This window comes from Peromyscus maniculatus, chromosome 16 (genome assembly GCF_049852395.1).
Source record: "Peromyscus maniculatus bairdii isolate BWxNUB_F1_BW_parent chromosome 16, HU_Pman_BW_mat_3.1, whole genome shotgun sequence".
In the NCBI taxonomy this organism is placed as follows: domain Eukaryota; kingdom Metazoa; phylum Chordata; class Mammalia; order Rodentia; family Cricetidae; genus Peromyscus; species Peromyscus maniculatus.
The window spans coordinates 23,795,322-23,812,075 of NC_134867.1; positions in this window are offsets into that span (position 1 = coordinate 23,795,322).

Genomic DNA, 16,754 nt, shown 5'->3' on the forward strand with positions numbered 1-16,754 from the left:
AACGTTACAGTGGTATGTGAAGACATGTGGTTGCCTCCATTTTGCAGATGAGGAAAGTGAGGCATTTCTTTAATGCTAAACAGGTAGTGAAAACAAATGTTGGCTTTGAAACTAGTCTAAGTACAGGGTTTTAGTTACTTTATTGTATCAGAACTATGGTCTTTCTGATTTACACACACACACACACACACACACACACATATTTTCAAAAAGAACACTATACTGGACTTCTTATGTTTCCATATGATATGTCTTTCAAGGAATTATTGGTTTAAATTAAACAAAAAAAAACCTGTTAGTTGAAAATAATAACAAATACATGTAACAAATAGTATCTGTTTTAAATACATTCAATGTTCAACCTTTGTGGGGTTTGGACAAAAGAGTTTTTAAAATGGGAATTCATTAGCAGGAACTATTTAACAGTGATAGATCTCAAGTGTTCAACTTACAATCACTTGTTTTAGTTAGAGTTTTATTGCTGTAAAGAGATACCATGACTGTTACAAACCTTTGAGTTTTTTTCTCCCCCCCCCCCCAGGTAGGTTTTCTCTGTTTAATAGTCCTGGCTGTCCTGGAACTCACTTTGTAGACCAGGCTGGCCTCACGTCAAACTCACAAGGATCCACCTGCCTCTACCTTCCAAGTGGTGGGATTAAGGCGTGTGCCACTATCACCTGGTGCGGCTCTTATAAAGAAAAACATTTATTTTGGGCTGGCTTATAGTTCAGAGGTCTAGTCCATTATCACCATGGCAGGAAGCATGGTGGCATGCAGGTAGACATGGTGCTGGAGGAGCTGAGAGTCCTACAACCAGATCCACAGGCAGCAGGAAAAGAGTGACACACTGGCCAGGCTTGAGCATCTCTGACTTCAAAGCCCACCCCCAGTGACATACTACCTCTTACAAAGTCACACCCACTCCAACAAGGCCACACCTCCTAATAGTGCCTCTCCCTGTGGCCTATGGGAACCATTTTATTCAAATCACCACTCCAAAGATCTATTGAAAACCTCAGGCTTCCCCCTACCCTCATTTCAATGCTATTGCATAAAAGGTCTTAAAATAGTAGGTATCTACTCACTGGGGGAACTACAAATATCTATTTTTATTTAAAAGTTTGAGTTATTGTCTATATCTTACACAAATTATAAGTAAATATAGATTCAGTCAAGAAAGTTCTAGAAGTATTCAAAACTCAAAACTATCACTAAAATTCAGGGAAACTAAGGATAGAAAACAGTTTTAGCAGCGCTGTGCAAACCTCAGCTGGTTTTCTTGGTTACCAATGCAGCCAGTGAACCATTCTCCTTGGGTTTTCTCAGAGAGCACAGTGTTCTAGGGTCCATCATCTACCAAGATTCTTTCCAAATCTCTATGGGCCTGACTTGTGAATGATTGAGATAATAATGGTAAGATAGCTAGCCAGTGGTAATGCCCTTTAAAGGTGAAAGAGATGCTGTTGGAGGGGCAGAGTCCCAAGATCCAAAAAAATAGAAATAATTATTAACATTCATTAAGGCTGCAGCATCCTTCGAGAAAGCAGACCCATGGTATTTGTCTGTTGGTAAAGGTGGCCCTGTCATCAAAGGATGAGTTCTGTCTGATGTTGTCTCCTCACTAGCCAAATCAGTCAGCCACTGCAGAACGTTCTGTCTATGCAAAGGGGACTTTAAGCAATTTTTCCTGCACTTTAATTTCAAACTCACATAAGAGAAAGCAACTGCTGGTAATAAAAACCACAATTAACATTTATTTACTGTCACAGTTTATAAAACACTTTTTAAATGAACTGTCTTATTTAGTCTGTACTGCAGTTTTGTACAAAACAGGCATTTTCTTTATTTTGCTTTGCAGTCGATGGCTAAGAGAATCTGAGCCAATTTCAAGTCATTTGGCCATTAGGCTGCAGAACAAGGGCTTGAACCCACGTCACTGCCTTCTACAATTCTTGGGACATGGTAGCTAAATAAACATTGATTTTCTTTCTCATGTCTTTGCTTGCTTGCTGCCTCCTTGCCCTTACCCATTGTCCCTTTCTTCTCTAAACCATCAACCCTCCAGCTTGCCCTCCTGGTAGTCAGATAATGTGAAATACCAGTACTGTCACATTAATCAGTTTTAATAATTATTGAAAACTTAAAGTCATCAAATAATAATTGTTAAGAGAATGTAAGGAAGAGTTTGTGAAACAAGTATTAGTTGAATGACTGCATGAATATATTAAGAGAATAGAGACCTCTTATGTAATGGTCATCTCAGAGTAGCCTATAAGGATTCGAGAGGTTTTCTGACCTAGGTTTTCATTCTTCATCTGAAATCACAGCAATTCAGTGGTCCAGCTCCAAGGTTTGATTATTGAATCTCAAATGGGATTTTTAAAATTAATGTTTCCAGATGATTCTGGTCAACAGAACCTGTGAAGTACCAAAACTCAACATCTGATAAATACTAGGCAAGCCAGGAGTTTGTCATTCTGAGAGAAGTGAGTATGTGGCAGCATCGGGTATACTTTGGGCCTTTCTTCCTCTCTTAATTCATGCACAGTCACTGCTGGCAAGGGTCTCATTCACTTTGTTCCTAATGAGCCATTTACACAACGACAGCTTTCCCAAACAAAACTTCTCATTTAGAACTGAATTTCTGACATGTTTGGGGTATGAAGAGTCATGGAAATTAGAACAACATCTGTATATTCAGAAAATGGTCCATTTTCCTTGGTCTCCTTTGTGAGCTGTTAATACAAAGGTGTTGTTATTAACACAGAGGGAGAGGTCCCATCTCATAGCTTCAGCCATACTGAGAGTGACTTGGTATCATGATTTCTCAGGGTCATTGCCACCTTGTTTTTGCTTCATGAGGAGCAGAGAATGCGACAGTGGGGAGAGAGTGGTGATAGTGAGGACAGGGAAGGTCAAGACTATGGATGTGAGTTGGGCAAGAACAAGGTGAAAGTGTATGTTGAAGAGAAAAGCAGAAGAAGTATACCAAAGCTAGGTGGGTGGGACAATCAGATGTCACTCATGAGAGCCAAGATGACATGGTGGCCAAAGTAGGAAAGACAGAAGGTCTTGGGGCAGCTGGGTAAAGTCTCAGTGTCATCATGGCCTACTCAAGCATGTACCTTGCTTATTATAAAAGTCAATTGTTTTAGAAAAGAATACACATTGGTGCCATTGTTTCTTAGACATGATGATGCTTTTGAAATAAATGAAAAGAAATAACAGAAGCAAATTTTGTTATTACCACAGTCATCCCATGTGTAAGAGATGATGGTTCCTAGGAAGATGTCTTGCCAGCAGAATTGGGAAATGACTTCTTCTAGAGGAGCTGAGGGTATGCCTTCTTCTTTGATAAACATTTTCCTTATTTGTAAAATGAGAGAGTTCTAAAAGAGTGTGTTGGGAAGTGTTCAAAACTCAGTCCCCATGCCACACACAAATACAGCTCACCCGCCATATATACACACAAACACTACTCACCCCATATATACACACAAACACAACTCACCCCTACATACACCCACAAACATGTGAGTGTCTATTTACATGCATATAGTTAGGCATTGTAGGTGAATAGAGGTACCCACAGAAGACAGAAAAGGGGCATTGGATCTCTCAGAGTTGAACTTACAGGCCATTGTGAACTGCCTAGCATTAACTGTTAGAACTCAACCATGGGACCTCTACAAGAGCAGAAATATCTTTTAATTGCTGAGCCCTCTGTCTAGTCCCTGAGTAGTCTCTTGTAGATACAAACATCTTGCATGTTTTTCTGTTAACCGTTTCCTAAACTCTCATGATCCTAAGAGCCAATTGAGGTGCTTGATAAAAAGATATAGGGTTTTAGGCCCGTACTTTGGAGACTTTAATTCTGCAGGTCTTAAAGTCCAAGACAAATTAAGTTGAAGGCCAGCTTCTCAGATTATCACAGTTGTCTTCTCAACACACAGTGGATAAGCATGCAGCATTTTATCTATGGGGAAAATTTTTTCAAATTAGTTTATATTACAATAAGCAATTTATATCAGGGTATTTTACATACTTCTATTGATTTTTAATGGTGAAACTGAAGAGTTCAAAGATATTTGGGGCTTTTTTCTAGTAGAACCGAACTCAGAATTTCCAGTGCCCTTACCTGTGCCTGGACAGTGGTAGGCTCTTATGTTCCCTCTTCTCTCTCCTTAGATGGGTATCATGGAAAATTTTACAGAGTTGTTAGTTTTATGATTTCTGCTTTCTGGAATGCAGCAATGCAATCTAATTTTCCATGGACTTTCTTAGTCATACTTGACTGATGCTCCCAAACTGTCCCTTACACTGCCCATCATCTGTCCTGTTCTCAGGGCATCCTCTGTTGAGATTCCCCTATTGGATCTCTTCATTGCAGTACAGCTTCCTCACAAGGTCTGTCCACCCACCTGCTCAGGGGCTGTCTTAGAGGTGAGTGTTTTCTGAGTGACTGAGTTTTTTAGTCTCCCATCATAGCATAGTGACTCAAACGAACAAATGTACACAGAGATAGATGTGATATGCTTAGTTTCTCCTTGTTGTGGCAAAATACTCCAGAGAACTTCAGAGAGTAATGACTAGTTTTGACTTGTGGTTTCAGAGATTTCAGTCCATGTTTACTTGGCTCCATTACTGATATGACCATTATGTGATGCGGCGAGGCAAAGTAGCATGACTGACGGGCATGGTTCAGCCAAGCTGCTCACCTTGTGGTGGCCAGAAAGAACAAAGAATGACAGGAGGAGGGCTTGGAGACCCTTCAAAGGCAAGCTTCTAGTGACCTACTTGCTTCAAGCAGGCCTCATTTCCAAATGGACTACAAATCGAGCTACAAAGTTATCAGTGGATTAATCCATTGATAAAATTGGAACCCTCATTATCCAATCATCTCTCAAAATGTCACCAAGTGGTAAGGAAAGCTTTTACATATAGGCTTTGTGTTACATTATCTCATATCCAAACCACAATAGCAACCAACTCACATTGCCTTCAACCCTTGATTCATGGATACTAACAAGCATCTTGGCAAGCTAGAGGTCACAGCAGTCGGAAAAACCAAAGAGAAGATGCTGGGAGTATTTTTGCACAGTCCCTCTCTGGAGATTGTTGGACTTAGTGAGGCCTAGAAGGGCATCAGAGTTCTTCCATGATTACAGATACCTGCAAGAGGCTTAACCTGTCTGTCTGTGACACCGGTACAGGTGACAGTCACATCTTCCCTCTCATCAAGCTAGCCAACACTTTTTTTATTGATTTTTTTCATGGCTCAGAGAATGGCGTTTAACTATGAGACTTATCTCTGCACTGGTGTTGCTAGGCTATTTGGATTGGAAGTCACAGGAGCAGAAAATCTCAGCAATATTTTAAAAAAAAGTTTGGTTAGCTTTCAAGTATTTCAGTCAGTGGGTGAATGAAAAAAATCATTTTGAATCTGAAGGTTACTCATGTAATAATTAAGATGACACATCTCGGACTCACCCTTCCTGACAAATGTTTCTTTAAAGAGACACGGATGCCTCATAGAAAACTTGCAAGACGTGACACATCAGCAGAAATTGTTTCTGCACAGACTGTTTTGCAATGAATTTTCCTGAGTAATCACTGGCATTTCCCCCCATTTTCTTATAGTCTTTGCAGAACCTTATGTCCCTGCACGCTTGGCCCCCCCACCCCCCACTGTTAGTAGAGGTTTCATTTTTAAAACAACTTCTGAAATCACAGTATATGTAAAATGGAGTGGAGAATAAGGCAAACACTCTGATTTGAATACTGATTAGAACCGAGCATGCTCATCAATAAACATGGAGCAGCAATGACCTCAAGAGGACACAGAACTTGTGCTGCGCATCAATTGTTTGTGAAATAGCTTTTACTCATGACTTGGGAGTTCACTTAAATCCAGGTTCCCTGGTGCAAAGGACGCAGAACTTCTGCCTCACCTGCCAACACTCGCTGCATTAGGTAGGCATGGCTTCGGTTCTTGTCAGGAAGACAGGCAGCATAGCAACAATGCAGTCATTTCTGCAGACCGCTATCCTGATTGCTTTTGCAGGGTTTGGGGAGTGGCTTTCTGTCCTGGGGATGCACTTAGGGAGGTAATGGATCATTATTCCTCAGCTTTGTTCTGCAGAGACTTCCAAACAAGGGAGACATCGAAATCAAAACGTACTAATTTCCTGTCAGAGGAGTAGGACTGTTTCATGCAGTATGACTAGATATTGATCTTGTCACAGCCTGATGACAGGCAGCAGCTGGGGATTCAGCACCATTCATGCAATGCTTGTGATTAGTAACTGTTTGAGCACCTTGCCAAGGAGGTAGGGAGCATCCTGCTGCGCGGAGTATTTCAGCCCCTGCGGAGCTGGCAGTCACACCCTTCATAGTGTATGCTGCTGGGTATTGAGGGCCAGCAAAGAAGAGAGAACCTTTCTTCATTTTGGAATCCAAAATCCAAGAGCTTAGAGCTATGTGCACCCACCTGGATTCATGACAGACACAGGCAGTGGTGGGTAAGGGAGGCAAAACGGAGCTCTTCATAATGCCCCTTTACCACACAGGGTTGTGATCAGATTCCCAGGTATGGGCTGCACGTGACACACAATTTGTGTAGAGGGAAGTCTTTTTGAGCTGTTTGTGCCTGCCAGCCTCCTATCACATTTGCCCTGTGCATGTGTTTTCTCCTTGTTCCCTCCTTTTCCTAGTTGCTGAGACCTATTGGCCTCTCCTGGGCATGCTAAGGCCCACAGCAGACTTGCCTGTTGATGGAGAGAAATCTTTTCACGGTGCAGAGATTTCTGCACTTGCTTGATACTGAAGGGAAATAAAATGGCGTTGGGGAGGAGGAAGGAGGCAAAGTGGAAAGACAGAGAAGTCTGGATTAAGTCCCAAGGAGGCATTCCAGAAGGCTGCAATCCTTGGAGGAATCTGCAGACCCACTGATGGCTACTTAGCCACGCGTCTGGGAAATCCTGGGCAGGTTAATAAGCTTTGACAACTGGCAGCTCTCTCTCTCTCTCTCTCTCTCTCTCTCTCTCTCTCTCTCTCTCTCTCTCTCTCTCTCTCTCTCTCTCTCTCTCTCAGTGTTAAGGAATACTCTACAGACCCCAGCTTATTGATACTGATGTTGTAACAGCTTCACTAGTTCACCCCATGTGCTCTCCCAGCTTCATGCTCAGCCTACCACAGGCTTTGCCCTTGACTCACTTCCCATTCTGCAGGAAGATCCTCCCCCCCCCCCCAACTGTCCTGCCCCTTCTGCAGATGTCTAGGACAAAGCTTTCGACACAGGTGACCTCATGACACTCCCAAATCAGGATCTTTGTGATATTTTCAGATTTGGCTCCATTTCATGTATTTCAAGGTGTAAAAAGGCCCTGAGACAGGTGCCAAGGGAAAGTACTCTGTTTGAGTCTCAGACAACTTTTGGATCTGACTTTGGCAAAGGAAACAACTCATGAGAAAATAATTAGATGGGTCTGTCTGATTCAGAAAGGGAAAGGTGAGATTATCTTTATTTAGCAAGTTCGGTAGGTGTGGCTGGGACATATGACACTGTGTTTCACACTGTAAACACAACCCTGGGAAGTACATTGGCTCACTTCTAAATTTTAAGTATTTTCTAAGTGCTTTATCTCTGTGGCCTTATGAAACAACAAATTATATTGGATTTACTAAAGATCACTTATTAAGTGACAGCGGGGAGGACTTAGTCCTATTAGAGAAAGATCATAATATTGATTTCTGTTTGTGTTTTGTAAGGCAAAATGACTGCAGTGAAAGACAATAATTATTGATAGGGACAAAAATGACTATCAGAAAGGTGATTATTGCTGAAGCATGGTATAATAATAAATTGGTGAGTACCCCCAAAATATTGGCAGCAGCTTGGTTCATCAGGTGAACAAGTCACAGAGGGTTCCAACTAATCACAGATAGGGCATTGGGGAGTCTGGGACCTTTACCAGTAACCCTTTGTCTTGTAGGTTGTGTTTTGTGTGTAAGGTATTTGACACCAGAAGAGAGGTTATTTGTTTAGATGACAAATCCTGTAGTCTGAAGCATGGTTGGGGGAGAAAGTTAACAACATACTAATTTAATACATGTACTTCCGAAGGCCCAGAAGTCTCCCTTCAAGAGTAGGCCTTTGTGTACTTCTTGATCACACACTCTAGAGCATTCTACCCTTACAAGAACAGGTCCTCTGAGTATTCCTGGGGATTTCCTGCCTCAAGCACAGCCATGATCACACAGTCCTGATTCAGGATCATCATGCAGGTAAAGGAAAGCAATAGGATGAAATGCCTTGGAAAAGCTATCTATCACTGTGTGGTCTACACTAGAGAATTGAAACAAGGGATTTTTTTTAAAATGGCCCTGGAGGGTAGAAAGTCTAAGTTCAGTGCTCCTACAGGTTCTGTGCCTGATGAGAGCTTGTTCCTCATGGATAGTACCTTCTATATGTTCACACATAGGGGAAGGCCAAAGGATCAAGCCCTCAGCAGCCTTTCCTATAACAGTTCTGATCCCATTCATTAGGGCAGATCCCATATGATCTAATCATTTCCCCAAATCCAACTTTCCAATGCCATCATCTTAGTGATTAGGTTTCAGAATACGAATTTTAGGGATATCCAAGCTTTCAAATCTCAACAGGGACTTGGGAAGACTTTCATCTGTGCATTTTTCACTCATCTGAAATAAGAACTGATGACTGGTGCAGACCCACAGAAATGACAAAAAGCCACCAACTGTGTGTTCTGAAACATTCACCTATGGAAGTGAAACCGGGAATAGCTTCCTGAGATCTGGAAAGATTAGGGTTTGTAGAATGACAGAATTCTATTGGATATCTAAAGGGGATAGGATATTATTTCAGAACATTTCATCATATTTTTAAGGACTTGGGGTATCTCTTCCAAGAATTTTTCCCCAAACCATCAATAAAATTGGCCACTTCCATAGTTTTGCCCACAAGGTTCCTGTATACTAGCTCAGAGTATGCTATGTACACATTTCATTTATTCTATGACATTATATTTCTGAAAGTTAAAGAAAGTGATATAACATTAAATGGTCAATACTTGGTACACTGCTTGACATGTGGTAGGTGTCTAATACCTGTTTCTTGCATAAATGAGCAAATGAATTAAAAGGCACGGGGGCGGGGGCCGCGAAGAACCAAGATGTGAGATTGGAACAGTCATGTTGCCATAATTAGTAGGTCATGGCTACAGAGAGCTTGGGCTTGGGAAATACTGAGTTGTGAGAACAAATTTTGAATAATAAGGTTAAAAATGTATTACACTATGAATCCAAGTTTAGGAAGCTTGGCTGGGAGGAAGATGCTCCAGAAGTGTGGAGAATAGTAAAGACACTATTGTGGTAGCCCTGGGAGAGATTATAGAATGAAGGGAGTTTAAGTATGAACCATACAACATTGTAAAATGTCACCAGGGTAAAAAAAGATGAAATAAATTGAAAAGGAAATTTAGGATGAGGATTTTAACTTTTATTATGCCTTGTCTTAATTATGATTATATATAAACTATTCCTGTTGGAGCCTGCAAAGTATCATGGGTCAAAATAGATTTTTCTTCCTTCAAGAGATATGGTTAAGTTTTACTTCACAATGCTTCCAATTTATTATAGACATAATCCAGGTTATTAAAACACACAGTGGCTGGCATCTTTACTGAAAGGGGAGATTTGGACAGAGCTAGAAGTACATAGGAGAAACATGGCCTGAAGACACAGAGAAGAAAGATGGACGTTTGACATGGGTGGTGCATGAGAAAGTTTGGGAATGCCCCTTGCCACACCAGAAGCTAGAGGAGAAAAGGAAACATGCTTCTCCAAAGACAAGAGGAGAGGCATGGCCTGCTGACACCTTGGCCTTGGCCTGGTAGCCTGTAGAATGAAACAATAAATATTTTTGTGCTAATCCGCTTGGTCTTTGTTACAGTAGCCCTGGGAAACACACACAATTTATTAGTTATACTATGTATATTATTTTATTGTATGATATCTACACAGTATGCATATATTAGCATGGGAAAAGCATGACAAGAAAATGTCATTCTAATTCTATGAAATATTTACTAGTAATATTTTGCTTCATTTTTTTTTCCAGATTCCTTAATACCTTCTCCAAGGAGCAAATGAAAGTGCTTGATTCAAGTTTCCCTATTGAATTTCTTCTTGGCATTGGTCATCATACATTGCATTTATTTTGCTAACCCTTTGTGTAGACAATTTCAGAATGCTGTAGTGGCCACAATTCTCTTTCTTGTTCAACCCTCATAATTCCATACTTTTGTGTGAACAAGTCTCAATATTTTGCTTATTTCTTCTCAATTTTCTGGAAAATATTTTCACAGTTTAATTTATAGTATATCAAAATGTGAATTGCGTCTTTTAAGGGAAACATGAAATTACATTTATTTTCTCATTCCATGGAAGAAGCTCCATAAACTTGGTATCTTAATATCTATCACAATATTTCACCAATAGATGTAATCAGTTCCTTAATGATGTGTCTTTGTGTTGTTTCTGGGTTTTATTTTTACTATTATTAAAAAAAGTGTAATAAATGCTCTTTTGTTTTACAGAAATGTGTTTATATTTCTGGTTATGTCCTTGGGGCATTTTCACAGAAGAGTAATTACTTGGAAAAGAGGAAATGAGCAATTATGACTCGATACATGTTGCCATTTATTACTTTCTGGGGTAGTTGTACCAATTTTTCCTCCTACAAGAAACGCATTGGGGACTCTGGCTCATTCAATATCATTGTAGGCTTTCATTTAAAAATCCTTAATATGACAAGAAAGAAAAACATTATTATTGCTTTCTTTTACCAATTCTCTCATTAATAGTGAAAATGACTATTTTCCATGCCTTACATAGACATTTGCTGCTTAAGCCCATTTGTATTACTTGCATACTTATGCATTATATTTTAGGCATTTTCCTATCAATTTGAATGTATTTAATGATTTAACATGTAACATATACATGTAATCATTTAAAGTTATAGATTATTTATACATATAAATAATATATAAAATATGTAATTTAAATTGTGGCGGTTAGTTTTTGTCAATCTGATATACCATAGAGCCACCAGGGGAGAGGAGAGCTCAGTTGAGGAACTGCTTCCATCAGATTGACTTGTGGGCATGTCTGGAACATTTTCTGAACTGCTAATTGAGCTGATACAAAGCTCACTGTAGGTAGTGCCAGCGCTGGCCAGGCAGGCCTGGGAGATACAGTATTAGTAGTTGAATGTAAGAGTGGAAGCAAGCCAGTAAGTTGCATTCTACTATGGCTTTTTCAATCTTCTGCCTCCAGTGCTTGCCTTGGCTCCCCTTGATGAACTGTAACATGTCAGCTAATTAAACTTTTCTTCCTCCAAGTTGCTTTTGGTCAGTGTTTTATCACAGCAGCAAAGAAGCAGACTAGAATATCAACTTTTTTTTTTCAATACACACACACACACACACACACACACACACACACACAATTTATTTAATTTATTTTTATACCAAGGAGTTAACAATACTAGAAAATACTTCTTTTCAGTTCTGGATCTCAAAGCTAGGGACTTGTGCATGCTAAGCAGATGTCCTACCACTACCACTTAGCTACATGGCCAGCTCCATTTTTCCCATTTTTTTTTAATTTCTTTCTTTTCCTTGTGTTCCTGTCTTAAGTATAAGTAGAGGAATTAGGGCCTCTTAGGTAGCTTGTAACATGAATTGCTAAATGGTCTTATTAATAAAAAATCCAGAGCCAGATATTGGGATGAAAACTGAAAGATTAGAGGAATAGGACAAGCCACAGCCAACCTCACCTTACCAACTCCTCAGCCTTCTGAGAGCTGCTTCCTGTATACTCACATCTGTATACCTTTCTGTGCCCTGCCATCTTACTTCCTCTCTCTGCCCAGCTTCATCACTTCCTCTTTCTGCTCATCTCTATTACTTCTTGTTTGTCTGTCCAGACCTTTAGACCTCTATGATTAGCTAACACTGGGATTAAATACATGTGCCACCATGCCTGGCTCTGTTCTCGGTGTGGCCTTGAAGACACAGAGATCCTGATGAATCTCTGCCTCCCAAATGCTAGGATTAAAGGCATGTGCTACCACTGCCTGACCTCTATGTTTAATATAGTGGCTGGCTTTTTCCTCTGATCCTCAGATAAGCTTTATTGGGGTGCACAAATATCACCACAGTAACTTATGTTAGGATGTCTCATTTGGCTATTTGTAGAACATATAGATTGAGCCACCTCATTTACGAAAAATATTTATCAGAGCCAAAAAGTATTGCAGTTTGGAGAACTGGGTAGACAAAGAACATGAGGTTATCTTTGTTAGAGATGCAGGTTCACTGACTAGCTTAGCAGAGTGAATTGAAAATCACTAGCAACTTCCCTGAGCCTTAGGGTAGAACTAAGGAGAAAGGGATGAATGGAATAATGGGGTGCATTTCTGAAAGAGCTTTGTGGTGTGATTTTAGTGCCGTATTTTGAGTACTGTTCCTCCTCTGCCTGAACTCATGTATGAGTTAGTCATCAAAATCATATATTCATACTATGAGTAGGCTAGGAACTTTATCTGTGTGTTATGCATAAAGGCAGGACTTCTGGGAAATGATTGCATTAGGTTTGATCATTTGTTGAGGTTTGAATGATTGAATCCTGTTAGTGTAATAAGGACAAAGGGACCCATAGGCATAGAGAGAGATGGGTATGTGTTCCTGATTTAATGTGGTGCAGCCAGGAAGTCCAGACTATAAGTGAAACCTGTTTTCTTTACAAAGTAGCCTACCTCTGGTATCTTGGTATAATAATATAATAATGAAGGATTGACTGATACATTCTGTGAGTGTTGGCTGTCAATTATGCTTCCAGGTTAGGAAACAAGATGGAGATTGAATGTGGTAGAGGGCTTGTCCACACTCAAATGTAAACATTGACACTCCCTGGTGTCTCAAAATATGTAAATTTGGTGGAACGTGATGTTTGTGAAACATCTAAGCACTTTGCATGGACCAGCTCCTTGCCCACATGGAGAACCTAACTCAGAGTGAGCAACTTTGCAGCTAGTTTGTAAGCAAAGAGCCTTTTCCTTGGAAGAGTCAGGTACAGAAAATATAAGGAAAATGGTTTTGTTTGGGAGGAGATGTGTAAATGTAGCTCAATCTGTAATGTTCCTGTCACATAAACACGAGGCCTTGAGTTTGGCTTCCTAGTCTGGACTCATATAAAAACTAGACATGGTAGTAGTTATCTGTATTCCTAACAGTAGTGGGAATGGGGCTGTGGTGTGGGACATGGGTAAACAGATCACTAGAGCTCACTGACTAGTTAGTTTAGCTAGTTGGTGAACTTTGGGCTCCATAAAAGAGCCTGTGTTAAAAAATAAGGTGAAGAGTACTCAAAATAGAGACATCAGATGTTGACCTCTGGCCTCTAAATGCCTGTTTGAGCACAGGTACAAACACTTGCATACATATATTCACACACGCACACACACACACACACACACACACATACATACACACACAAACATGAACTCATGCACACACACATACTAGCATGTACTCATACATGAACTAAACACATTACTATTATGCACTACATACACAAACATACAAACATGCACTTACATATGCACTGCACATACACAAATATGCACTACATACACACACACATACAAGCATTCACTCTCACTCACAAATAAGTATTACACACACACACACACACACACACAGACACACACAAACACAAAGGCAAAGGCATTTGACTTAACCTTTAAATTCCTATGGTTGTATTGCAGGTAAGTAAATATTAGATTTGTGGTAACATCCAGGAAAACTCCCACTTTCCAGAAATCTGATTGACAACATGAGACATTACTTTGATGCATTTTATTAGGGTAGCTCAATATATATATAAAATAGTGGGTTTGCTTATGACATTTTCATATATGTAGATAATATTTTCAATTATCTTCACCCTCTATTACCTTCTTGTCCTCTATCTCCCACAAATGTCCCTCCTTTTCCCAACTAACCTCCCTTCTACTTTCAAGTCCTGGGGTTTTTGTGTTTTGTTTGATTTTGTGACTCAGTTTGTTTCACTGGGGATTTTATAGGAACATGGCACATTACCACTGACTACACTCCTAAAGAGGATGCCTCTCTCTTTTCTCCTACATCAACTGTTAACTACACACAGATTGTTAGTGTTGAGGACTCAGGGATGGGCTGGGGCCCTCTACACCCTCTGTCTTTCTGTCACAGGGCCAGCCTTGCACAGGCAATCACACCTGTTTGGATTAAGAATGCAATAGCCCTGCCATGCCCCGAAGCCAACATTCTCTGCTTTTCTCTGCTTTTTACATTCTTTCTCTCCCATATTCTGCAACGTATGTCTCTTGAGCCTTGAAACAGGTGAAATAGTTGTCCTATTTATGGCTTGGCATTCAACAGTCACTTATTCTCAGTACTTTGGCCAGTTATGAGTCTCTGAAGTCACTGCTGACTATTGAAAATGGAGCTTCCCTGCCCAGAGCTGACAGTAGTACTATTCCATGGGCATAAACACAGTTATTTAGAAAGTCAATTTGACAGGATATGATGTCCATTTTGAAAAACAATAGCAAAAACTCACCAATAAGCCTTATAAGCTCCCATATATGGGTTTGTAATTGGCTTTATAGTAACAAAATGGATATCAAAGCCAGTTAAAAAAAAAGTGGTTGGTTACTTCAGTAACAAATTTGCCATTATACACAAGTGGGCTCTTCTTGCCTGGGCAGTTGGAATTGTTGCACACAGCATCCACGGCTGATTAAATGTGTTTAGGAAAGTTCTCTCCTAGCAGCCTGCACGACACCTCTCACTACCATATAGACTGTACAACAGGGAGAAAGCTTCCAGCCCAGTTCCATCTTGATTTCTCTGTCTTATAACTATGTTTTGGTGGGCAGCAATGGCCATTGCCTGGGTTATTTGGGGACAGGGCTTATGGACCTGACTGCTAATAACCCTTGGGGATGTAGCCCATCCCTGACACTGAGGTTTCTTGTTTAATAACTTCTGGCTTCTGGGTACAACTTCATCCACTCACATTCTCTGTTCAAGCTCTTTTATTTTTGATTAGCTTATCAAGCATTCCTTATGTTTTTTAACATTCAATATTAGTGTTCCTTAAAACTTTCCTCCCACACTTTCCTCTTCCTCATCTTTTTTCCTCCTCCTACTTAAACCTTCTATCCCTAGTATTTTCTTTTCCATTTTTATATCACATGATTATACTATGCTCCCGCTCTCCCAACTTTAAAAAACTTTTCTCTCCAACTCATGGTCCCCTTTCCAGTTTCTTGGTCTCTACACATATGTAACACATAAATGCTCGTATGTATGAGCAGATACCAGGATCTACTCTGAGAAAACATGTGATATTTGCTTTCAGGCGCCTGAGATACCTTACTCCATAAGATAGTGTTAAATCTCGTCTATTTTCTTGAAATTGATATAACTTCATTTTTCTCTATGGCTGAATGGAATTCTATTCCACATAGGTACTACATTTTCATTGTTTATTCATCAGTTGGCAGACAACTAGGCTGATTCCATTTCCTTGATGTTATGAATAGAGCAGCAAGAAATACAGACGTGCAAATATCTTTGTGGTATGATATGGAGTTGTTTAGGTGAATGTATGCCAGGAGTGGTAGAGCTGGATCACATGGAAGCTCTACTTTTGGTTCTATGATAATTTTTCATCCTGATTTCCATTGTGTTTATACTCTCACCAGCAGTGAATAAGGGCTCCCTCCCTGTTCTCATGAGACTCTTTGAATGTAGATTGACTGGATTTAGTCACTGATTACTTCTGAGAGCTCATACATAAAAGCAAATTCAAAGGGCCAGATATACAGAAAGGAAGGTTCAACTTTAGTAACAGGTAGATTCATGCTCCATGATATGGCTTATGATGGGAACTAGAAAGCTCTCAGCAATGTTGGAAGTTAAGAGAGAGTTCCCAAGGCACTTTGATTTTTAAGTGATATGGGTAAACGTTAAATCCATGGAAGCAGAAGAAAAGCTAAGAGGAATATTATCTATTCGTGGATCCATGTAGTCTTTTTCTCCATGATTCATCCTGCAGCTTTCTTAGAAAAAAAATAAACCTGTGAAATTCAGTGTACTTGAGAGTCTTAGCTTCCTTTCCTTGAGACATTTCAGCAGAGGGAAGAAGGAGGAGCAGATTGCGGTGGGCTGAGGGACTGATGTCAGGAGAATTCTAGATGCACAATTCAGGGATGAAAAGGAAAGAATGTTATAGTAAAAAAAAAGTTATATTAAATGATTCTCAAAGACAGAGGCCTTAAGAGTCATTTAATTTAGGAGGGGGAAGACATAAAGAAATTGGAATTATTATTAAGTGGGAAGAATCTAGGGTGAACACTTTATATAAACTATCTCATTTAATTCTTTTATAAAACATTTTAAGACATGGATTACTGTTCCCATTGTTAATAAGAAAAAAACTAGAAAATACTGGTGCTAGATGGCTTGCTTATGGCTACAGACCTAGAAACTGACGTTGCAGCTAGGAAAACAGGTTTGTTTCAGAGGTCTCTCTGTGGACATAGAGAAAATTTAAGTATGAAAATGAGGGACTAGAGAGATGACTCGGGGGGCGGAAGTGTTTGTGTGCATGTGAAC